This window comes from Cibotium barometz, chromosome 9, assembly GCF_041138505.1.
Source record: "Cibotium barometz isolate CiBa-2024 chromosome 9, ASM4113850v1, whole genome shotgun sequence".
Classification (NCBI taxonomy): Eukaryota; Viridiplantae; Streptophyta; class Polypodiopsida; order Cyatheales; family Cibotiaceae; genus Cibotium; species Cibotium barometz.
In genome coordinates this window covers 38,559,180-38,585,214 of record NC_141054.1, presented here as the reverse complement: position 1 = coordinate 38,585,214, position 26,035 = coordinate 38,559,180, and the positions used below count along the sequence as shown (strand labels likewise).

At 46.2% G+C, this 26,035-nt stretch overlaps 1 pseudogene; it reads left to right on the top strand.

The window, feature by feature from the left end:
- The first annotated feature begins 871 nt into the window (after window positions 1–871).
- LOC147635553 (uncharacterized) lies at window positions 872–1,633 on the top strand (annotated as a pseudogene).
- The last annotated feature ends 24,402 nt before the right edge of the window (window positions 1,634–26,035 follow it).

Below are 26,035 nucleotides of genomic sequence, written 5' to 3'. Positions count from 1 at the left end.
ACCGAGATCTCCGATGGTGGCTGTAGGCCTAGAAAAGGAGAAGATTCAATCTGTCAAGGATTTCCTTGAAGATATGATAATATGCTCAGAGCCGCACGTGGGAGCATTCGTAGCACTCAAGATCGCGCTGAAACTTATGCGGATAAAGGACGTAGAAAGGTGACCTTTGCAAAAGGTGACTTTGTATTCCTCAAGGTTCCTGCGCAGCCAGAAACCATGAAAACGGGAAAGTGTGATAAACTTTCTCCGAGATATTGTGGTCCTTTTAAAATCCTTAAGAAGATTGGGGACGTAGCATATAAACTTGAGTTACCGGAGAGTTCTCAAGTCCATCCTGTCTTCCATGTCAGTAAACTGAAGAAATCAGTTCACGGGTTAGAGAACGCAGTTTCTCCAGAGATTTTGGTGGACTTGATAGAGCCACCAAAGATACCACATGAACCTGAAAAGATTCTAGAGTATCGTGACAGACAAACCCGACATAAAGTGTACCAGGAGGTACTTGTGACATGGACAGATAGGGATGAGGACGTGGCAACATGGGAACGCCATAGTGCAATTTCCAAAAGGTTTCCCCAGCTTGTTTTCGAGGACGAAAACTCTTCTTAAGAGGGGGGTAATGTCACGTAGGCTGTAATGCCTGTGACCGACGGCAGACCGGATGGCCATGTCCGGGGTTCAGTGGGAGAGGACGCCCATGCGGAGTCATGGGCGGCCAGGCTAGTGTGGACGGCAGTCCACACACTATATAGCCTGGGGGATGAGGGGCAATCCTCATTCTTCCTCTATGGCTGGGTGGTGAGCCAGAGGCCGTCCCCTCTTGTGGTAACGCCCGTAGCGGTGTTACGGATATGTAACACCTGGCGCGGCGCCTTGGAAGGAGCTCCTCTTTTCCAGACTTGGCAGATGCACTCCGGCTTCTGGAGGCCCTTGGCAGGCAGAGGTCAGATGGATTTTCACCGAGATGCGCAGAGTTGGATACAAGCGGAGGATTGAGGACAGATTTGCATGTAGTTTGTTGCGGATATGGGAGCAGCTACGTCCCGCCCTTATTCAATCTACACCCACCTGCATTGAGGAGGTCTTAAGACAGCCCTTGGTCTGGAATCCACAGGTTCAGACAGATAGAGGTCACATGGTTGGATCCAAGCAGCATGTTTCTTGGGGAGTCAAAGCCGCTGGGCCTGCTAGATGCTTGGGTGATTGGATTTAATTTTGGCACCTGCCTGCGGAGCAACAGACCTTGAGGCTGGCCGGTATGAGGAGAGTACCGCAGATGGTGGGTGATATTGAGGCTGCAGTGCCTACGGCTTGGTTCCAGCCGACCCCTCCCACCTGGATGGGAGCCTTCACGCGCATGGAGATACTCATCTCAGTCAGAGGCTGCACAGAGGATCACACATTGTTCTTTGATGTAGGTGAGGGGGGTCGGCTTCACAAAGTCAGGACAGAGACAGAGCTAGTGGTTGACTGCGTCTTCCAGCGTATCCAAGTCGTGGGCGCTTGCGACAAGATATGGCATGTAGACCCTGACCCAGCGTCCATCACCTATGACTCTGAGTGGCGCCTGTGGGCATGGGAGTCTCGCCCATTGGCACGCTTGCAGTGGGACCCAGGAGAGTGGCAGTGGTGAGACCCACCCTCTTGCTTCGGGGCCGCCCACGCCCTTCTTTCAGTACTCGGCACGGCTTGGCAGACATTCTTTTGGCCCAGCGACAGGTCAGCGTAACCGTGGCTGAGCATTGGCGGCGGCAGGGCATTTCAGCAGAGTTCTTGATAGCCTTCTGGCAGCGCATCTGGAGTAGTCAGCAGCCCAGGCGTACCGTTACCTTCCAGTGGCTAGGTTGCACACAGAGCCACAGCTGTGGACACCTGGCTTAGTTATGGCGGCAGGCCTCTCGACTGTTCTGGCTGTGGCCACCTGCAGGAGACAGCGACATTGCCATTGGGATTGCCCTCTTGCACAGCAGTTATGGCGACGGATTCTACGACTTTACAGTCACTGGCTGTGAGCAGATCTATAGAGCGCAGCCACACCCTTGATCCAAGGCTCAGGAAAACCCATCTGTATCATCGTGGCCTCAAGGAAAGCCCAATCTACCCGATCATAGGCCTTCTCAAAATCAAGCAATAGCACTACCAAGGGCTCCTCCCTCATACGACAAATCCAGTCTGCGTAGAGTGGATAAGGCTATCAAGCATGGGTTGCAATCTCAAACTCAGGGCCTTCACAACAATTTTGTAGGCTGAGTTTAAGATTGTGATCGGTCTCCACTCTCTAAGCTCATCTAAGTCTCCTTCCTCCTTGGGAATAAGAAAAATCAATCCTTCAAAGAGAGCCTCAGGCATCAAACCACTGTCCATCACCTCTTGGAAGGCAAGCCTCAGCCCCTCCACCAAAAGCTCCCAATACCGTAAGAAAAAAGAGGGCAAAAGACCATCCTCTCCTGGGCAACTGTCACGAGCCAAAGCATGCAAAGCATCATGTAACTCACTACTAGTGAAAGGAGCCGTAAGCTGTCTGCGCATATCATCAGTCACTGTCCTGCGAACATAGCTCAAGACTCGCTGTCGGTTCTCCATGCAAGTCAACGAGGGAGCCGCCTCTGTCACAAGCTCTTGGTAAAACTATAAAGCAATCTCTCTCATCTCGTCTGGCTCCGTGGCCAAAGTGTCATCGGTCCTACGGAGTCGTCGCACTCCTGCTCTAGAATGACAAGGACCAATAACCGAAAAGAACTCCCCTGTCACTCGGTCCCCTACCTGTGTCCACTGAGCCGCCTATCTGTGAAACAGGAAATCATGTCTACGCTCCTCAGTCTCTCACAGCTCCTGTTGAGCCTGTGCCAGCTGTACCCCCACCCACTCACTGTCCGGGTGACTCTCGAGGAGTCTCTGTAGAGGGGCAACACTCCTGTGACGACGCTCAGCCTCTCTGGTGCGGTCAAGCCTTAAGCTCGCTGAAACCGATCCCGTCAAGTGGGAAAGACTCCGTTGGACACCCACACACTTAATAGCACAACTTTAAAACCACAAATTTGAAATGGACAACTTAACACAACTTGAAAATGAAATGAAATGAAATGGAAAGATGGACACCAGCACTGGGGCCGGAACGGGCCGACCCCCCCCTCAATATATGATATATATTTATTGGGAGTATTTAATGAAAACAATGCTCCATGGGTTCCAAGAACCAGATGTTGTCCATGTACATATGAAAACAGTACCAAACAAATAGGCTCGAAGTCGAATTTCGATGTAGAAGCTCGAAGCAGAACGACCACTAGTGTGGTCCAATCTCTACGGTCCTGTGCTTTCACTGGACTCCGCGGAGAGCGCCTCATTGGTGTTCCGAGACCACGCACAAACAGGCGCTCTCGTATTAACGCCTGGCTCTCCCGATCTCAGCACTTTGGACCGAGGTTCTCCAAAAGAGCTTGGAAAACCCGGCACCGAACGGGTGTTGGCCGTATAGGGAGTCGGGAATCCCTTATTACCAGATTTAAACACAAAATACTTTACTTAAATCTGAAATTCACTTACTTGTGGATAGCTGATAGAGAACCAATACCCGTGGTATGATAAAGCCAAACAGGAGATGCGAAGTCCCCTTGTAGAATGCCAGTCGAGAAGATGTGCCACCTCTTTCAAAGTAGAAAACCAAGAGATAGCCTTAGAATATATAGCACCTTGATGAAGACACAGTCGCCTCGTGGTGAACCACCAAGACAAGTACCACCGCAAGAGACCACAGCCGCCTGCTGTGAGAGGAGGAGTACCCACTTGCAAGGGAGAAGATACCCGACTGCAGCGTGGGAAGAAGATGGTGTGGAGGAGCAGCCTGTTATGAAGGAAGTGGACAACACCGCTGCCTGCAAGAGTAAAGGGGCATCCACCTATGAGGATGGTGGGCAGCCCTGCAGGTAAAATAGGCGCAGCCTGTAGAGGGTGTGGTTGCCTGTATGGGAGTAGAAGCAGCCGCCTGCAGGAGAGGAGGCAGCGCAGCAGTGTAGCCCTTGGAGGTGACAGCCGCCTACTGAAGGGGCTGAGGTGCACACAGCCGCCTGTGAGAAAAACGCCGCCTGGCTGCTGTACACAGGCGCCTAAGGCTGCAGCCTGATGAGGTATGCCCAGCCTGTCCTGTAGGGGGAAAGATGGTGTAGGCGCAGCCACCTGCAACAGTAATCAGCCCCTGTAGGGAGGCAGGAGCAGCCAGCAGCAGAGGGTACAAATGCAGCCGCCGTAATGAAATCATGCGCCAGAAAGAGAGTCGCCGGTTGTCTCACGTAAGGTGGAAGCGAATCATGCCCACGCTTGAAAGGGAACGTTTTCTTTTATAAAATTAAAGGTGGAGTTTCTCTACGCTTGCATGTGGGTGAGGAGTGTGGGTAGGTGACCATGCCCACCCCCAGACTCACTTAAAGTGGGACTCCCCACCTTGGCCCCTAAGTGGGTGCCCAAAGGGGGTGCCCACTTTTAAGTGTGAGAGCAGACTTCACGACTTACTGGCAGGCGTCCCCGCTCAGTAAGTAACACGTCAAGCAGGCAAACACAAAAATACATGTCATGCGAAAACAGTTTCAAACATGCAATTTATGTGTGCGTGTGCAAATAGTAACATGGACATATCTCCCGTTCATAGAACAAGTACAAAATATCTGTCGGCACAAAACTGGCACGACATAAAAACATAAAAACCTGGTCTTCCTATGGAGTGACAGTCCCATAGGTAAGACACAGTTCCAGACACGAGTCTCCTCCATATGGTGTGACAGTCCCATAGGTAAAACACGGCACGAATACTGGCTCTTCCATGGCGTGACATTCCCATGGGTCGAACACAGTCCACGTCATACACGGGTGGCACCAATCTGGCTCCCGTCCATACGACACCATCCTGCTAACACACGGGTGGCACTAGTCTGGCTCCCGTCCATGTCAGCAAAATACTGGCCTCTTCACATGAGACACCGGCCTGGCCTCAAGTGAACGAGACGCAAAACTGGAGATGGACCAAATGATCGGCCAATTGGTGACATCCCCCCGGGCTTCTAAAGAGTTGACCTCAACTGAAAAGCCTCAAGATATGCCTGCAACAATTGCGGATAATCTGCAAAATAATCCTCATTTACCCATTTGGCATCAATAGGCAAATAATTCTTAAACTTCACAAGGTATCTCCTAGAAAGCTTTCCTGCAGGTAGCTTTCTCTCCTTGTGAAAAACAATCTGTTCTGGCTGGAGGATCTCCTCAAGCTCTTCGATTTCTGGGGGATCTTCTGTTGACAGGCTCCTCAGGATCTGGCCCCACATATTTCCGAAATAGACTCACATCAAAAGCATTGTGAATCTTCCAATGACTAGGTAAAGCAAGCCTGTGAGACACTTCATTGATCTTCTGAATCACCTTGAAGGGTCCATAATAGCGAGGAGAAAGCTTAGGATATGATCCTTCTCGTCCTGGCCTCTTCCGAAGCCTATCCTTGTCAAATTTCAGCAATACCCAATCACCTTCTTTGACTTCCATGTCCCTTCTATGCTTGTCAGCACAGCCATTTTATGCTTATCCTGAGATCTTGCAATGGCTGTCCGCACACCTGACCAAAGGCAACATCCAAGTCACGAACATATTCATCAGCTGCAAATATCTCATCCTTGGTACGAAGGATGGGTGGCAATACCACTCTGCCATAAATAATCTCAAACGGAGCCTTTCCTGTGGAAGCATGGATCGTATTGTTGTAGGCAAACTCAACAAGTGGAAGATACTTCTCCCATGCAGTCTTTTGATCTGTCACATAACATTTCAATAAATCCAACACGGCTGAATTTGCAGCTTCACTTTGGCCATCCGTTTGGGGATGATAAGCTGATGAAAACTCAAGTTTAGTACCCATATTATCAAACAAAGCCCTCCAAAATAGGCTTGTAGTCCTGGGATCTCTATCCCCAACAATGGATTTAGGCATACCATGATGTTTGAAAATAGTAGCAAGAAAAAGCTTTACCATATGATCAGCTTTGATGGTTTTCTTGACGGGCAAGAAGTGAGCTTGCTTGCTAAATCTGTCCACAATAGTCCAAATAGCATCATTCCCATGCTGGGATCTAGGCAAGTCCATAATAAAATCCATAGTAATGCTTTCCCAAGGTTACGAGGGAATAGGCAATGGCTGAAGGAAACCTGGAGGCTTTTGCCTGTCAAATTTCACCTTTTGGCAAGTAATGCAGGCACGCACATAAGCCTCAATGTCTTTACGCATGCTCGGCCAAAAGAAATACCTCTGAATCATGCGAGTAGTAGGCATAATACCTCGATGACCAGCATAAGGTGGAGCGTGACATTCGTCCATAACCTTTGGACGCAAATCCTTTACCACACATAGGCAATTATCCTTCATGAGATAACCCTCGTTGATAGCATAAGAGGCATGTGAATGACCCGCCATCAAATCGGTCCATATATGGCAAAAATCAGCATCCAAATGATACAAATCTCTCATAGCAGATAGGTCTCCATGAGAGGCCACTGAGACTGCAACAACATAAGACCTCCTAGATAGTGCATCGGCCACCACATTTTTCTTTCCTGGAGTATGCACAATCTGAAAATGAAACATGGAAAGAAAGTTTGCCATTCTCATCTGCTTCTCTGAAAGCTTGGTTTGAGATAGAAAGTATCTCAAGCTTTGATGATCTGTCTTGACTACAAATTCAGCCCCAAGAAGGTAATGTTTCCAACTCTTTAAGGCGTGAATTACAGCCAAGAGCTCTTTCTCATAGATATCCATATGAAGCTCAGCATCATGCAAACGACGGCTCTCGTATGCAACTGCATGCCCTTCTTGATTGAGGACAGCTCCTATGCAATCACCACAAGCATCACATTCAACCACGAATGACTTGTGCAAGTCAGGAACAATCAATACTGGACCACATATGATCGCATGCTTGAGCTGCAAGAAAGCATCCTGTTCCTTTGAAGTCTATTTGAAAGCAGTTTTCTTCTTCGTGAGATCATGTAGAGGAGTGGCAATCATAGCAAAATGCCTTATGAAACACCTGTAGTACGAACATAATCCCAGAAAACTACGTACTTGATGTACGTTTTGCAATTCGGGCCAATTGCGAATGGTCTCTATCTTTGCAGGATCCATTGTAACTCCATCTTTGGATACAATATGACCCAGATAATGAATCTCTGAAAGGAAAAACTCACTTTTCTTGGCATTGACGAAAAGTTTATGCTTCCGCAACTCTTCGAACACTGTGACCAAATGAGTTCTGTGTTCCTGCTCATTCTTGGAGAAAACCAAGATATCATCAAAGAAGACTCCTGTAAACTTGCGATGGGGTCGGAATATCCTATCCATCATACGATTAAAAGTAGCAAGAGCATTGGTGAGACCAAAAGGCATTACCAAGAATTCATATAATCCGAAGGCTGTCCTGAATGCAGTCTTATGGACATCTTGTGGCACCACGCGTATCTGGTGATAACCACTCTTCAAATCAAGTCTGCTAAAGCAAGCTGAGCCATCAAGCTTATCCAAGATATCATCAATACGTGGAATTGGGAATCTATTCTTGATGGTAAGCTTGTTCAAAGCTCTATAGTCCACACACATACGGAATGATCCGTCCTTCTTTTGAACAAGAAGCACAGGAGAGCAGTAAGGTGAGGAACTAGGCTGAACCAAACCTTTCTCTAAAAGCTCGTTTCCCTGCTTCATGATTTCTTCTTGTTGCGCAGCACTCACTCGGTATGCGGGTTTGTTAGGTGGAGAACTACCTGGCACAAGATCTATGCGGTGATCTTCGGGCCTCTGGGGAGGTAATTCACCTCGGAACAAGTCAGCAAAACAGTCGTTGAATGCATTAAGAAAATTCAGCCTATCATTAGACATAGCATCCACATTTTGATGATTTGGCACAAGACTATCACGCACAAAAACCAAGTACGCTGAAAGACTCTTTTTCATTGCCTTATTAATTTGGATGTGTGATACAACTGGGATGGAATCCCCTTCTTTACCAGCATCAATAAAATGCATGCGGCCTTTATGCATAAAAGAAATCATATTGGACTTGTAGTCTTTGCGGGGCTCAAGCCTATGGTGCCACGGCTTGCCCAACAATACATCACATCCATTCAGTGGAGCAACTAGGAAATGTTCATTATCAAGGTAGCCCTGGATATGGATGCGCAACTTCCCTATCGAAGGGGTAACCTGCACCTCTTTACCAATAAATGCAGCTTCGGCTTCAATCTGAGGTCCCATGTTTTCAACCTCAATACCCAATGCAGCTGCCATTTGCATAGAGATGAAATTGTCAGTTGCACAGTCATCAAACATGAAGAGTGCGGACTGATCCTTGATTTTCCCCCAAGCCTTGCAAACCATACGCTCTTTTGCATCATGACCTGTATTTCCTTGCACATCAGGAATTGCATGTACATTAGCTTTGGTGTGCTTGTCCTCGTGCTTTGATTTGCGATCTGGGCATTATCGAAACATGTGGTCTTTGCTACCACAAGAAAAGCATTTTCCATCCTTGGCATATTGCTCTCTTTGCTCCGGGGTTAATCCGAATTTGTTCTTCCTTGGGCCCTGTTCTTTAGATGTGTTATTTTCAGCTTTACCACCCTTGTAAGGCTCCCGGAAGTTCTTTTTAGGTGGCTGTCCACCCTTTTGCTGATTTGGGACAAACCTCCTTGATCCTGCTTAATCTTGAGCACCAATTGCTCCGTAGCAAGAGCAGAAGCTGTGAGTTGTTGCAACGTATGTTTCGGGTGCAATTCAATGCCCGAACGATATGCTGGTTGTAGTCCAGAACGAAACTTCCTCTTTCTTTCATCCTCAGTGATTTGCATGAAGGGAGTCACTTCCAACAACACTTTCCAGAATTTGTTAACATACTGTTGCACACTTTCATTATCTCTTTGTTCTAGCCTGTCCCACTTTTGAGTGAGAGTTTGCTCTGCATTTCGTGGCAAGAACTGAGCATAAAATCTATCCTTGAATTCCTTCCAAGTGGAGATGGGATCCTTGGTGATCTTTTCAGTGATCCACCAATGATGAGCAATCCCTTTCAAAAACATGCTAGCATGGCGCACCTTTGACTTTTCTGTGAAATCCTCATCGCTAAAAGCAATGTCGAACTGTGCCACAAATGCTAACACCTTAGAAGCATCATGTTCACCATGAAAAGCATCAAATTTAACAGATTTGTCACCTGCTTTGAATTCCTTGAGCTTCCTGGCATGAGGCTCATGGTCTTCTCTTTTTCTTTTCCCCTTATCCAACGGGGCAGCCCTATCTGCATGGGCTCCATGGGCCGTCATAGAAGTTTCATGGGGCACGGTGGCATGTGCTCCACGAACTCGAAACTCAGATGCATGTGACTTACCTGCATATGGCAATGTCTCTCCATGAGACAACTCAGAAGGCAAAATTTTTCTGGAAGCAGACCTGTCACCATGAGATACATGTCTTGCATGCATGTGACTTTCATGCCCTCCATGAGCACTGGCATACATATATCTGTCAGGCTTTGTGCCTTGTGGAGAAGATGCATGTCGAGAGGTGACAGTCACCTCTTCCTTTTGCATAAAAGATTTCAGCATTTGAGATGCGGGATCTCCATGCTTCAAACGAGGTGGATTTCTGAATTTCAGCTCTCCGTCATCCCCCTCTTTGATATCACCTTTGCGAAGGAGATAGGCAAGTGCCAACTCCCTTGGTTTCTTGCCCACTTCACGAGCCATTGATTCGAAAGTTACATCTAAGCCTTCCTAGCTTCAATAGGGGATCTTCATGCAAAAACTTTAACTCTTGCTCTTGAGCCTGCAAAAGTTTTCTCATATGTTCCATTTCAGCACTGATAGCATCAGGCTCTTGTTCAAGCATGACTGTCTTTCCTGGAGACAGTTGACCCTTTGATTCACTATCGATAACCCTTTCAAGAGGCTTGTGTCTACCTCGCAGGGCATCAGACCCACGAGAGGCACTAGATGGACACCTCGAATTAGGCACTTCCAAAGGGTTGCCTTGGCTGTCCATTGTGTTTAAAGTTTGCTAAAAGCGGGATGTCTAGTACACAGGTTCGTTTTCCCACTAGAAAGAGGGAAACAACCGTGCTCTGATACCAATGAAACCGATCCCGTCAAGAGGGAAAGACTCCGTTGGACACCCACACACTTAATAGCACAACTTTAAAACCACAAATTTGAAATGGACAACTTAACACAACTTGAAAATGAAATGAAATGAAATGGAAAGATGGACACCAGCACTGGGGCCGGAACGGGCCGACCCCCCCCTCAATATATGATATATATTTATTGGGAGTATTTAATGAAAACAATGCTCCATGGGTTCCAAGAACCAGATGTTGTCCATGTACATATGAAAACAGTACCAAACAAATAGGCTCGAAGTCGAATTTCGATGTAGAAGCTCGAAGCAGAACGACCACTAGTGTGGTCCAATCTCTACGGTCCTGTGCTTTCACTGGACTCCGCGGAGAGCGCCTCATTGGTGTTCCGAGACCACGCACAAACAGGCGCTCTCGTATTAACGCCTGGCTCTCCCGATCTCAGCACTTTGGACCGAGGTTCTCCAAAAGAGCTTGGAAAACCCGGCACCGAACGGGTGTTGGCCGTATAGGGAGTCGGGAATCCCTTATTACCAGATTTAAACACAAAATACTTTACTTAAATCTGAAATTCACTTACTTGTGGATAGCTGATAGAGAACCAATACCCGTGGTATGATAAAGCCAAACAGGAGATGCGAAGTCCCCTTGTAGAATGCCAGTCGAGAAGATGTGCCACCTCTTTCAAAGTAGAAAACCAAGAGATAGCCTTAGAATATATAGCACCTTGATGAAGACACAGTCGCCTCGTGGTGAACCACCAAGACAAGTACCACCGCAAGAGACCACAGCCGCCTGCTGTGAGAGGAGGAGTACCCACTTGCAAGGGAGAAGATACCCGACTGCAGCGTGGGAAGAAGATGGTGTGGAGGAGCAGCCTGTTATGAAGGAAGTGGACAACACCGCTGCCTGCAAGAGTAAAGGGGCATCCACCTATGAGGATGGTGGGCAGCCCTGCAGGTAAAATAGGCGCAGCCTGTAGAGGGTGTAGTTGCCTGTATGGGAGTAGAAGCAGCCGCCTGCAGGAGAGGAGGCAGCGCAGCAGTGTAGCCCTTGGAGGTGACAGCCGCCTACTGAAGGGGCTGAGGTGCACACAGCCGCCTGTGAGAAAAACGCCGCCTGGCTGCTGTACACAGGCGCCTGAGGCTGCAGCCTGATGAGGTATGCGCAGCCTGTCCTGTAGGGGGGAAGATGGTGTAGGCGCAGCCACCTGCAACAGTAATCAGCCCCTGTAGGGAGGCAGGCGCAGCCAGCAGCAGAGGGTACAGATGCAGCCGCCGGAATGAAAGCATGCGCCAAAAAGAGAGTCGCCGGTTGTCTCACGTAAGGTGGAAGCGAATCATGCCCACGCTTGAAAGGGAACGTTTTCTTTTATAAAATTAAAGGTGGAGTTACTCTACGCTTGCATGTGGGTGAGGAGTGTGGGTAGGTGACCATGCCCACCCCCACACTCACTTAAAGTGGGACTCCCCACCTTGGCCCCTAAGTGGGTGCCCACTTTTAAGTGTGTGCGAACATTAAACCTTATAAAATAAAAGGTTAAAATATGAAACATTAAAACAACATGTGTGACATACTTACCACATGTTCACATGCACCAAAACTCGTCAGAATACAGAGCAGACTTCACGACTCACTGGCAGGCGTCCCCGCTCAGTAAGTAACACGTCAAGCAGGCAAACACAAAAATACATGTCATGCGAAAACAGTTTCAAACATGCAAAATATGTGTGCATGTGCAAATAGTAACATGGACATATCTCCTGTTCATGGAACAAGTACAAAATATCTGTCGGCACAAAACTGGCACGACATAAAAACATAAAAACCTGGTCTTCCTATGGAGTGACAGTCCCATAGGTAAGACACAGTTCCAGACACGAGTCTCCTCCCTATGGTGTGACAGTCCCATAGGCAAAACAAGGCACGAATACTGACTCTTCCATGGCGTGACATTCCCATGCGTCGAACACAGTCCAGGTCATACACGAGTGGCACCAGTCTGGCTCCCGTCCATACGACACCATCCTGCTAACACACGGGTGGCACTAGTCTGGCTCCCGTCCATGTCAGCAAAATACTGGCCTCTTCACATGAGACACCGGCCTAGCCTCAAGTGAACGAGACGCAAAACTGGAGATGGACCAAATGGTCGGCCAAATTGGTGACATCCCCCCGGGCTTCTAAAGAGTTGACCTCAACTGAAAAGCCTCAAGATATGCCTGCAACAATTGCGGATAATCTGCAAAATAATCCTCATTTACCCATTTGGCATCAATAGGCAAATAATTCTTAAACTTCACAAGGTATCTCCTAGAAAGCTTTCCTGCAGGTAGCTTTCTCTCCTTGTGAAAAACAATCTGTTCTGGCTGGAGGATCTCCTCAAGCTCTTCGATTTCTGGGGGATCTTCTGTGTGACAGGCTCATCAGGATCTGGCCCCACATATTTCCAAAATAGACTCACATCAAAAGCATTGTGAATCTTCCAATGACTAGGTAAAGCAAGCCTGTAAGACACTTCATTGAGCTTCTGAATCACCTTGAAGGGTCCATAATAGCGAGGAGAAAGCTTAGGATATGATCCTTCTCGTCCTGGCCTCTTCCGAAGCCTAGCCTTGTCAAATTTCAGCAATACCCAATCACCTTCTTTGACTTCCATGTCCCTTCTATGCTTGTCAGCACAGCCATTTTATGCTTATCCTGAGATCTTGCAATGGCTGTCCGCACCTGACCAAAGGCAACATCCAAGTCACGAACATATTCATCAGCTGCAAATATCTCATCCTTGGTACGAAGGATGGGTGGCAATACCACTCTGCCATAAATAATCTCAAACGGAGCCTTTCCTGTGGAAGCATGGATCGTATTGTTGTAGCGGCAAACTCAACAAGTGGAAGATACTTCTCCCATGCAGTCTTTTGATCTGCCACATAACATTTCAATAAATCCAACACAGCTGAATTTGCAGCTTCACTTTGGCCATCCGTTTGGGGATGATAAGCTGATGAAAACTCATGTTTAGTACCCATATTATCAAACAAAGTGTCACCATTTGGCCACCCAAAGGGTTCACTCTTGCTTTCACACTATGTACATATTGGATTGGTGTCCATGGCTTATGGAATATGCCTATGCAGGTGATTGACACGTGTCATGCTGTATAGTTGGATATGATATTCCGCTGGGACTTGATGTTTTCATGCCCAAAATATCTGGAGGACTTGGCTTTCCGCTGGGACTTGTGCCTTTGTGTACATGCCCGGAAACGCCTGGAGGATTGGCTTTCCACTGGGTCTGGTATTGCGTATACTTGCCTGGAAACGCCTGGTCTTATATGGTTTCATGAACGAAAATTGCTCATGCCAATGCTGCATTGCATAGCATCTTTATGTGCTTGCCTGCAAAATGAAATTGCATGCTGTTTTCATGCCTGCATGACCTATGTGTAGTTCCGGGCTAGGGGACGCCCGCCCGTGAACCGTGCGTGTGAAACTGTCTGCTGACATGGTTGTGTGGCATGTGAACAGGTGGTAAGTATTACCCAATCTAGGCTCAAATAGTCCTTAGGACTTAGCCAATATTTATAAGTGAGTGCGTTCCCACTTCATTAAAGTTTGGGCGCCCAAAAGTCACTTATAAATTATGACCTCTTCCAAGTTCACACTCACTGAAGTCCCGAGGCGGACAAGACTCAATGTCCAGGACCTGATCCTCCCCTTTTACTCATAAATGGGTATCTCCCCATGTCCCTTCACCTGATTGGACCCCAATTCACTTACTTATTAAGAGAAATTCGTGTTTTCTCTTCATGAGGATTTTCTCTGAAAGCTTGGTTTAAGATAGAAAGTATCTCAAGCTTTGATGATCTGTCTTGACTACAAATTCAGCCCCAAGAAGGTAATGTTTCCAACTCTTTAAGACGTGAATTATAGCCAAGAGCTCTTTCTCATAGATATCCATATGAAGCTCAGCATCATGCAAACGACGGCTCTCGTATGCAACTGCATGCCCTTCTTGATTGAGGACAGCTCCTATGCAATCACCACAAGCATCACATTCAACCACGAATGACTTGTGCAAGTCAGGAACAATCAATACTGGACCACATATGATCGCATGCTTGAGCTACAAGAAAGCATCCTGTTCCTTTGAAGTCCATTTGAAAGCAGTTTTCTTCTTCGTGAGATCATGTAGAGGAGTGGCAATCATAGCAAAATGCCTTATGAAACGCCTGTAGTACGAACATAATCCCAGAAAACTACGTACTTGATGTATGTTTTGCAATTCGGGCCAATTGCGAATGGTCTCTATCTTTGCAGGATCCATTGTAACTCCATCTTTGGATACAATATGACCCAGATAATGAATCTCTGAAAGGAAAAACTCACTTTTCTTGGCATTGACGAAAAGTTTATGCTTCCGCAACTCTTCGAACACTGTGACCAAATGAGTTCGGTGTTCCTGCTCATTCTTGGAGAAAACCAAGATATCATCAAAGAAGACTCCTGTAAACTTGCGATGGGGTCGGAATATCCTATCCATCATACGATTAAAAGTAGCAGGAGCATTGGTGTGACCAAAAGGCATTACCAAGAATTCATATAATCCGAAGGCTGTCCTGAATGCAGTCTTATGGACATCTTGTGACACCACACGTATCTGGTGATAACCACTCTTCAAATCAAGTCTGCTAAAGTAAGCTGAGCCATCAAGCTTATCCAAGATATCATCAATACGTGGAATTGGGAATCTGTTCTTGATGGTAAGCTTGTTCAAAGCTCTATAGTCCACACACATACGGAATGATCCGTCCTTCTTTTGAACAAGAAGCACAGGAGAGCAGTAAGGTGAGGAACTAGGCTGAACCAAACCTTTCTCTAAAAGCTCGTTTACTTGCTTCATGATTTCTTCTTGTTGTGCAGCACTCACTCGATATGCGGGTTTGTTAGGTGGAGAACTACCTGGCACAAGATCTATGCGGTGATCTTCGGGCCTTTGGGGAGATAATTCACCTGGCAACAAGTCAGCAAAACAGTCATTGAATGCATTAAGAAAATTCAGCCTATCATTATTCATAGCATCCACATTTTGATGATTTGGCACAAGACTATCACGCACAAAAACCAAGTATGCTGAAAGACTCTTTTTCATTGCTTTATTAATTTGGATGTGTGATACAACTGGGATGGAATCCCCTTCTTTACCAGCATCAATAAAATGCATGCGGCCTTTATGCATAAAAGAAATCATATTGGACTTGTAGTCTTTGCGGGGCTCAAGCCTATGGTGCCACAGCTTGCCCAACAATACATCACATCCATTCAGTGGAGCAACTAGGAAATGTTCATTATCAAGGTAGCCCTGGATATGGATGCGCAACTTCCCTATCGAAGGGGTAACCTGCACCTCTTTACCAATAAATGCAGCTTCGGCTTCAATCTGAGGTCCCATGTTTTCAACCTCAATACCCCATGCAGCTGCCATTTGCATAGAGATAAAATTGTCAGTTGCACAGTCATCAAACATGAAGAGTGCGGACTGATCCTTGATTTTCTCCCAAGCCTTGCAAACCATACGCTCTTTTGCATCATGACTTGTATTTCCTTGCACATCAGGAATTGCATGTACATTAGCTTTGGTGTGCTTGTCCTCGTGCTTTGATGTGCGATCTGGGCATTGTCCAAACATGTGGTCTTTGCTACCACAAGAAAAGCATTTTCCATCCTTGGCATATTGCTCTCTTTGCTCCGGGGTTAATCCGAATTTGTTCTTCCTTGGGCCCTGTTCTTTAGATGTGTTATTTTCAGCTTTACCACCCTTGTAAGGCTCCCGGAAGTTCTTTTTAGGTGGCTGTCCACCCTTTTGCTGATTTTGGATAGCCTTGTCTTTTCCCTTGGAACCTCCTTGATCCTGCTTAATCTTGAGCACCAATTGCTCCATAGCAAGAGCAGAAGCTGTGAGTTGTTGCAACGTATGTTTCGGGTGCAATTCAATGCCCGAACGATATGCTGGTTGCAGTCCAGAACGAAACTTCCTCTTTCTTTCATCCTCAGTGATTTGCATGAAGGGAGTCACTTCCAGCAACACTTTCCAGAATTTGTTAACATACTATTGCACACTTTCATTATCTCTTTGTTCTAGCCTGTCCCACTTTTGAGTGAGAGTTTGCTCTGCATTTCGTGGCAAGAACTGAGCATAAAATCTATCCTTGAATTCCTTCCAAGTGGAGATGGGATCCTTGGTGATCTTTTCAGTGATCCACCAATGAGGAGCAGTCCCTTTCAAAAATATGCTAGCATGGCGCACCTTTGACTTTTCTGTGAAATCCTCATCGCTAAAAGCAATGTCGAACTATGCCACAAATGCTAACACCTTAGAAGCATCATATTCACCATGAAAAGCATCAAATTTAACAGATTTGTCACCTGCTTTGAATTCCTTGAGCTTCCTGGCATGAGGCTCATGGTCTTCTCTTTTTCTTTTCCCCTTATCCAACGGGGCAGCCCTATCTGCATGGGCTCCATGGGCCGTCATAGAAGTTTCATGGGGCACGGTGGCATGTGCTCCACGAACTCGAAACTCAGATGCATGTGACTTACCTGCATATGGCAATGTCTCTCCATGAGACAACTCAGAAGGCAAAATTTTTCTGGAAGCAGACCTGTCACCATGAGATACATGTCTTGCATGCATGTGACTTTCATGCCCTCCATGAGCACTGGCATACATATATCTGTCAGGCTTTGTGCCTTGTGGAGAAGATGCATGTCGAGAGGTGACAGTCACCTCTTCCTTTTGCATAAAAGATTTCAGCCTTTGAGATGCGGGATCTCCATGCTTCAAACGAGGTGGATTTCTGAATTTCAACTCTCCGTCATCCCCCTCTTTGATATCTCCTTTGCGAAGGAGATAGGCAAGTGCCAACTCCCTTGGTTTCTTGCCCACTTCACGAGCCATTGATTCGAAAGTTACATCTAAGCCTTCCTGGCTTCAATAGCACTTTGCACATGGGGATCTTCATGCAAAAACTTTAACTCTTGCTCTTGAGCTTGCAAAAGTTTTCTCATATGTTCCATTTCAGCCCTCATAGCATCAGGCTCTTGTTCAAGCATGACTGTCTTTCCTGGAGACAAGTGACCCTGTGATTCACTATCAATAACCCTTTCAAGGGGCTTGTGTCTACCTCGCAGGGCATCAGACCCACGAGAGGCACTAGATGGACACCTCGAATTAGTCCATTGTGTTTAAAGTTTGCTAAAAGCGGGATGTCCAGTACACAAGTTCGTTTCCCCACTAGGAAGAGGGAAACAACCGTGCTCTGATACCAATGAAACCGATCCCGTCAAGTGGGAAAGACTCCGTTGGACACCCACACACTTAATAGCACAACTTTAAAACCACAAATTTGAAATGGACAACTTAACACAACTTGAAATTGAAATGAAATGAAATGGATGAAAGGGAGCATATGAAGGTGGCAGGTGATGCACAAGGTCCAATAGTGTGGTCTGGGGGCTGCAGCAAAGAGGCGTGAGCACACAGAGAGAGAGGCGTAGAAGTGCGAAAAAAAGAGAGAGGGAGAGAGATCGTACGATTTGGGGGAAAAACGTTAGGGCATTTTGCCCTTGTGTTCCCTTTTATTAAAAGTAAGGTCTTTGGCCCAAGTTCAATGTGAACTTGGCCAAGGACCTTTTAAAAAGAAATCCTAAGCCTTCAAAAAAGGCCATGTACAAAGATATACAAGAGTACATAGAGGGGGTCATTTAGGCCTTTAACCCAACAACCTCCCACTTAAAGGCATAAATGGCGCCTTTAAGCTAAGTCACTCCCACCATCTGTATGCATAGCTGATGTTGTGCTTTGGGTAAGCACTTAGTGAGAGCATCTGCAGGGTTTTGTGACGTATGTACCTTAACAACTGTGATAAGGCCATCCTCAAGCACTTCCCTAATGAAGTGATACCGCACGTCAATATGCTTTGTGCGCGCATGGAACATGGCATTCTTTGCCAGACATATGGCACTCTGGCTATCACAACCAAGCATAGGTGCCTTGTCAGGCAAACCAAACTCACTGCATAAACGTGCCAACCATATGGCTTCTTTGGAAGCCTCAGTGGCTGAAATATATTCAGCCTCTGTAGTAGACAGTGCAACTATCTTTTGTAGTCTAGAGCACCATGAGACAGCACCTCCTGCAAGAGTATATACATAACCACTTGTGGATTTGCGTGTATCCACATCACCAGCCATGTCAGAGTCACAAAATCCCTTCAATTCCAAAGGACCCTTACCATAACAAAGGCATTTGTTTTTAGTCCCTTTTAAATACCTCATAATGGACTTTACTGCATCCCAATGCAATTTGCCTGGATTAGCCATAAATCGGCTCACAACTCCCACTGCATGGGCTATGTCAGGCCTAGTAGCAACCATAGCATACATAAGTGAACCACAAGCTGATGCATAAGGAACACCTTGCATATCATTGGTTGCCTGATCAGATTTGGGGCAATCATCCTTGGAGAACTTAACATATGGCTGTAATGGCACACCAAGAGGCTTTGCATTAGCCATGTTAAACCTGTCCAGCACCTTTTCAATGTATTTTTCTTGAGACAAATACAATATGCGCTGGTCCCTTTGCCTTCTAATCCTTACTCCAAGAACATGTTCAGCTGCCCCAAGGTCTTTCATGGAAAACGCAGATTTCAGCTGCTGTTTAAGAGCATCAACAGTGCTTCTTTTCTTCCCAGCAATCAACATATCATCTACATAGAGCACAAGAATGATAGGGCTGCCATCCTCATCAAATTTTGTGTACAAACAGTGATCTGCATGGCTCCTTTTGTACCCATGTTTGAGCATGAAAGCATCAAACTTTTTGTACCATTGTCTAGAGGCTTGTTTCAGCCCATACAAGCTTCTTTTAAGCCTACATACCAAATGTTCCTTTCCAGGAATAACAAAGCCCTCGGGCTGCTTCATGTAAAGTTCCTCATCAACATCGCCATGCAAGAAAGCTGTATGCACATCCATCCAAATCAAGGGCAGCTGCTATGGCAAACAATACACGCAAAGTGGTCATCTTCACTACAGGAGAGAACACTTCCTGAAAGTCTATGCCCTTCGTTTGGGCATATCCCTTCGCAACCAGCCTTGCTTTATACTTGGGTTTTGCATCAACTGTCTTGATTTTATACACCCATTTGTTAGGAATGGCTTTCCTTCCCTTGGGCAATTCCACCAAGTCCCAAGTATCATTCGAATGCAAAGCTTTGATCTCTTCCTGCATAGCAAGCTCCCACTTCTTACTGTGCTCACATGTCTTTGCCTCTGTATAAGTAAGAGGCTCCCCCTCATCTGTCAGCATAATATAATGCAAAGAGGGATCATATCTACTCACATTCCGCCTTGGACGAGTAGATCGTCTCACCCAATGATCCACATTATCTGGTAATGGGTCTACATCAGGTGGCACAACAATATCATCAGCAAAGGGTTGTTGTACATCATTTTCAGCCCCATTTTCAGCATTGTTATGTGGCTGCACATGCCCTTCAGGAGCCTCATTTTGCTGTCCAACATCATCTGGCTCAAACACCACTGGTTCATCAACATTTTCAGTCATATGTGGTGCATCCTGAGGGTCAAAATCAGGCCTAATAGGTGGCTGTACATGCTGAAATTTGACCTTTTTATGGTCATCCTTAGAGGCACAATTGTTTTTAAGCAGCTTTGCCTCATTAAAAACAACATCCCGGCTGCGCACAACCTTTTTGAGTTGAGGTAACCAAATCCTGTAGCCCATTTCACCTTCTTCACCATATCCCATGAAGAGGCCTTTAATGGACTTTGCATCCAACTTACTCCTCAACTCAGGTCTTATATGCACAAACGCTTCGCAACCAAAGACGCGTAAGTGATCATATGAAGCAGGTTTGCCAGACCAAACCTCCTCAGGGATGTCACCTTTCAAAGACATGTGAGGGGATCGATTACATATATGCACTGCAGTTTTTAGAGCTTCTCCCCAAAATCCATGAGGGAGATTAGCTGTGGACAGCATGCATCTCACCCTCTCACATAGAGTCCTATTATATCTTTCAGCCACACCATTAGAAGAGGGGCTGTATGGAACAGTAAGCTCCCTCTTAATGCCCAAATTTTCACAAAATTTATTAAATTCACCACTTGTGAACTCACCCCCATTATCCGTACGCAAGCATTTCAGCTTTCTACCTGTTTGGGTGGTCACAAATGCATGAAACTTCTTAAACGCAGCAAAGGCTTCATCCTTAGATCTGAGCAAATGAACCCAAATTTTTCTAGAATGATCATCAACAAAGGAAACAAAGTAGTGTGCACCCCCCATAGATTTGGTAGGCATGCTACAAACATCAGAATGTACAAGATCAAGCACATTAGATTTGCGAGAGACACCGGAGTAATAAGAACTCTTCACTTGCTTACCATATTGACATTCATTACAAAAGTCAAGTTTTGTGCCTTTAGCATCAAGCTTATTCAAATTACCAAGCTTAGTAAGGCCTTTTTGGCTCATATGGCCAAGCCTCTTATGCCACAACTCCATATGTGAGTTAATTTCAGCCAAAGCAATAAATTTGCCCAACAAGGCCTTTCCATGCAAGCAGTAAAGTGTCCCTTTCTTTGTACCTTTCACAATCAGCCTTGAGCCTTTGGTCATCTTCCATGATCCTTTCTCAAACAAAATGCTGTAACCATGCATATCCATCTGGCCAACAGAAAGCAGACTTTTCTTGATTCCCGGCACATATCTAACATCATGCAAGACAAGCTCATTTGTGCCATCTATAGAAAGATGCACAGTGCCAATACCCTCAATGGAACATGCATGATTGTTTCCAAGGTATACATGACCATGGCTGCCTGCATTAAAAGTAGAGAAACACTCCTTGATAGGAGTCACATGAAACGAAGCACCGGAATCGACTATCCAAGTCTGAGATAATGCATCATTAACAGTCAACAAAGCATCAATGAGATCACTCTTGGTGATCTGCATGTCCTGTGCATGAACATTGAGAGAGACATCAAACTCATGAGGATCGTCGGCTGACAAAGTGGCACATAGGATGTCCTCTACATCTGACAACTCCTCAATAATAACACTAGAAGCCACATTGGCCTTCTCTTTGTCCTTTGAGCTGTCCTGTGTGTCTGTCTTGACTTCCTTCTTCTCTTTCTTTTTGTCTCCACCGCTCTTCTTCCTTTCCAACTCTGCTTTGTAGTACCTGCATTCGGGTTTCTTGTGACCTTTCCTGCCACTAACCATGTTGGCTGAACTGCCACCCTCTCCACTTGCTTTCCTCCTGATTTCTTCATTCAATATAGAACCCCTAACACCATCAAAGGTCAAATTGGGATTGTTTGACAATGAGACCACCAAAGTCTCCCAAGAATCAGGTAGAGTCATCAGCAAGAAGATAGCCTTGAGCTTATCTTCAAAAGGGGGCAAACCTGAGTCTTGTAACTGAGATAAAGTACCTGTAAACAACGACAAGTGCTCTGCAGCACTCTTGGACTCATCTAACTGCATGCCAACAAGTTTCCGCATCAAATGCACCTGATTAACTGGGGTCGTATTCTCATACGTTGCCTTCAATTTCTCCCACAGCTCAAACGCATTCACAAGGCCCTTGAGGTCTACCAAAATCTCATCAGAGACGGCCATTTTAATGTAGGTAATAGCCTTCCTGTTCAATGTAAGCCACGCTGCATCTGTCATATCTTCTGGCTTCTCTGCTTCAAGTGCCCTGTCACAATCTTTAAGGAAGAGGATTCCTTGAATCCTATCCTTCCAAAGATCAAAACCTGTTCCCTCAAACCGCTTGATCTCAAAGAGATTCTTGACGTCAGAGGAAGTCGATGCCATAGTTGCACAAACGAGAGGGCTTAAGTGCTGAAATTTTTGGGCAAACTGCACCAAAACCGAACTGTAGCCTCACCGCAATGTGCACAGCAACTCCAAAGGGTCACAGGAGCAAATCGAGCCAAAATATGCAAGTTTAGGCAAGAATAATCAATTCTGAATTTTCTATGCAGAAAATTCAGCAAGCTGATTTTTGCCCAAAAACAACAAAAATTGTTGTTTTCTACCTCACAAAGCGTACATAATGCAAAAGCACAGCCTTTGGGAGCATATGTAGGCAAAAGCCCCAATTTTTAGCATAAATGTGCAGCAAATTGACTCGAAATAGGCATTTCGCATCCAAAACTTGCTTAATGCTCGCAAATTACATCAATTAATACATTCCCCAATCGAAATACATCACATGTACATTTGCATAAACCTGCGCAAATCTGTAATTTGCTGTAAAAACCCTGTTTTGACCTGTTTTTCAGCAAATTTGGCCGATGTAGGGTAGTAGGGACCATGTACAAGTGTTCCCACAACTTAATACATCAAGATAAAACCTGCACTTCGCTGTAATAACCTGTTTTTGACCTAAAAACAGCCTGTTTTGGGCTGTTTTGTCAATGCCGGCACCCGTAGGGACCCGGGAAACAAGGGGCTTCGCGATGGAAAGCAATTTTGTCGCGATAGAAACCCTTTTTACTTGCTGTCCAGCCACCTGCTCAGAAATTTGGGAAACCCTAGAGGCTCTGATACCAGTTGAAAGGGAGCATATGAAGGTGGCAGGTGATGCACAAGGTCCAATAGTGTGGTCTGGGGGCTGCAGCAAAGAGGCGTGAGCACACAGAGAGAGAGGCGTAGAAGTGCGAAAAAAAGAGAGAGGGAGAGAGATCGTACGATTTGGGGGAAAAACGTTAGGGCATTTTGCCCTTGTGTTCCCTTTTATTAAAAGTAAGGTCTTTGGCCCAAGTTCAATGTGAACTTGGCCAAGGACCTTTTAAAAAGAAATCCTAAGCCTTCAAAAAAGGCCATGTATAAAGATATACAAGAGTACATAGAGGGGGTCATTTAGGCCTGTAACCCAACAATGGAAAGATGGACACCAGCACTGGGGCCGGAACGGGCCGACCCCCCCTCAATATATGATATATTTATTGGGAGTATTTAATGAATACAATGCTCCATGGGTTCCAAGAACCAAATGATGTCCATGTACATATGAAAACAGTACTAAACAAATAGGCTCGAAGTCGAATTTCGATGTAGAAGCTCGAAGCAGAACGACCACTAGTGTGGTCCAATCTCTACGGTACTGTGCTTTCACTGGACTCCGCGGAGAGCGCCTCACTGGTGTTCCAAGACCACGCACAAACAGGCGCTCTCGTACTAACGCCTGGCTCTCCCGATCTCAGCACCTTTGGACCGAGGTTCTCCAATAGAGCTTGGACAACCTGGCACCGAACGAGTGTTGGCCGTATAGGGAGTCGGGAATCCCTTACCAGATTTAAACACAAAATACTTTACTTAAATCTGAAATTCACTTACTTGTGGATAGCTGATAGAGAACCAATACCCGTGGTATGATGAAGCCACCTAGGAGATTCGCAGTCCCCTTGTAGAATGCCAATGGAGAAGATGTGCCACCACTTTCAAAGTAGAAAACCAAGAGATAGCCTTAGAAGATATAACACCTTGATGAAGACACAGTCGCCTCGTGGTGAACCACCAAGACAAGTACCACCGCAAGAGACCACAGCCACCTGCTGTGAGAGGAGGAGTACCCACTTGCAAGGGAGAAGATAGCCGACTGCAGCGTGGGGTGGGAAGAAGATGGTGTGGAGGAGCAGCCTGTTATGAAGGAAGTGGACAACACGGCTGCCTGCAAGAGTAAAGGGGCAGCCACCTATGAGGATGGTGGGCAGCCCTGCAGGTAAAATAGGCGCAGCCTGTAGAGGGTGTAGTTGCCTGTATGGGAGTAGAAGCAGCCGCCTGCAGGAGAGGAGGCAGCGCAGCAGTGTAGCCCTTGGAGGTGACAGCCGCCTACTGAAGGGGCTGAGGTGCACACAGCCGCCTGTGAGAAAAACGCCGCCTAGCTGCTGTACACAGGTGCGTGAGGCTGCAGCCTGATGAGGTATGTGCAGCCTGTCCTGTAGGGGGGAAGATGGTGTAGGCACAGCCACCTGCAACAGTAATCAGCCCCTGTAGGGAGGCAGGCGCGCAGCCAGCAGCAGAGGGTACAGATGCAGCCGCCGGAATGAAAGCATGCGCCAAAAAGAGAGTCGCTGGTTGTCTCACGTAAGGTGGAAGCGAATCATGCCCACGCTTGAAAGGGAACGTTTTCTTTTATAAAATTAAAGGTGGAGTTTCTCTACGCTTGCATGTGGGTGAGGAGTGTGGGTAGGTGACCATGCCCACCCCCACACTCACTTAAAGTGGGACTCCCCACCTTGGCCCCTAAGTGGGTGCCCACTTTTAAGTGTGCGAACATTAAACCTTATAAAATAAAAGTTTAGAATATGAAACATTAAAACAACATGTGCGACATACTTACCACATGTTCACATGCACCAAAACTCGTCAGAATACAGAGCAGACTTCACGACTCACTGGCAGGCGTCCCCGCTCAGTAAGTAACACGTCAAGCAGGCAAACACAAAAATACATGTCATGCGAAAACAGTTTCAAACATGCAAAATATGTGTGCATGTGCAAATAGTAACATGGACATATCTCCCGTTCATGGAACAAGTACAAAATATCTGTCGGCACAAAACTGGCACGACATAAAAACATAAAAACCTGGTCTTCCTATGGAGTGACAGTCCCATAGGTAAGACACAGTTCCAGACACGAGTCTCCTCCCTATGGTGTGACAGTCCCATAGGCAAAACACGGCACGAATACTGACTCTTCCATGGCGTGACATTCCCATGCGTCGAACACAGTCCAGGTCATACACGGGTGGCACCAGTCTGGCTCCCGTCCATACGACACCATCCTGCTAACACACGGGTGGCACTAGTCTGGCTCCCGTCCATGTCAGCAAAATACTGGCCTCTTCACATGAGACACCGGCCTGGCCTCAAGTGAACGAGACGCAAAACTGGAGATGGACCAAATGGTCGGCCAAATTGGTGACATTCCCCCGGGCTTCTAAAGAGTTGACCTCAACTGAAAAGCCTCAAGATATGCCTACAACAATTGCGGATAATCTGCAAAATAATCCTCATTTACCCATTTGACATCAATAGGCAAATAATTCTTAAACTTCACAAGGTATCTCTTGGAAAGCTTTCCTGCAGGTAGCTTTCTCTCCTTGTGAAAAACAATCTGTTCTGGCTCGAGGATCTCCTCAAGCTCTTCAATTTCTGGGGGATCTTCTGTGACAGGCTCATCAGGATCTGGCCCCACATATTTCCGAAATAGACTCACATCAAAAGCATTGTGAATCTTCCAATGACTAGGTAAAGCAAGCCTGTAAGACACTTCATTGAGCTTCTGAATCACCTTGAAGGGTCCATAATAGCGAGGAGAAAGCTTAGGATATGATCCTTCTCGTCGTGGCCTCTTCCGAAGCTAGCCTTGTCAATTTTCAGCAATACCCAATCACCTTCTTTGACTTCCATGTCCCTTCTATGCTTGTCAGCAGCCATTTTATGCTTATCCTGAGATCTTGCAATGGCTGTCCGCACCTGACCAAAGGCAACATCCAAGTCACGAACATATTCATCAGCTGCAAATATCTCATCCTTGGTACGAAGGATGGGTGGCAATACCACTCTGCCATAAATAATCTCAAACGGAGCCTTTCTTGTGGAAGCATGGATCGTATTGTTGTAGGGGCAAACTCAACAAGTGGAAGATACTTCTCCCATGCAGTCTTTTAATCTGCCACATAACATTTCAATAAATCCAACACGGCTGAATTTGCAGCTTCACTTTGGCCATCCGTTTGGGGATGATTTGATCTGCCACAT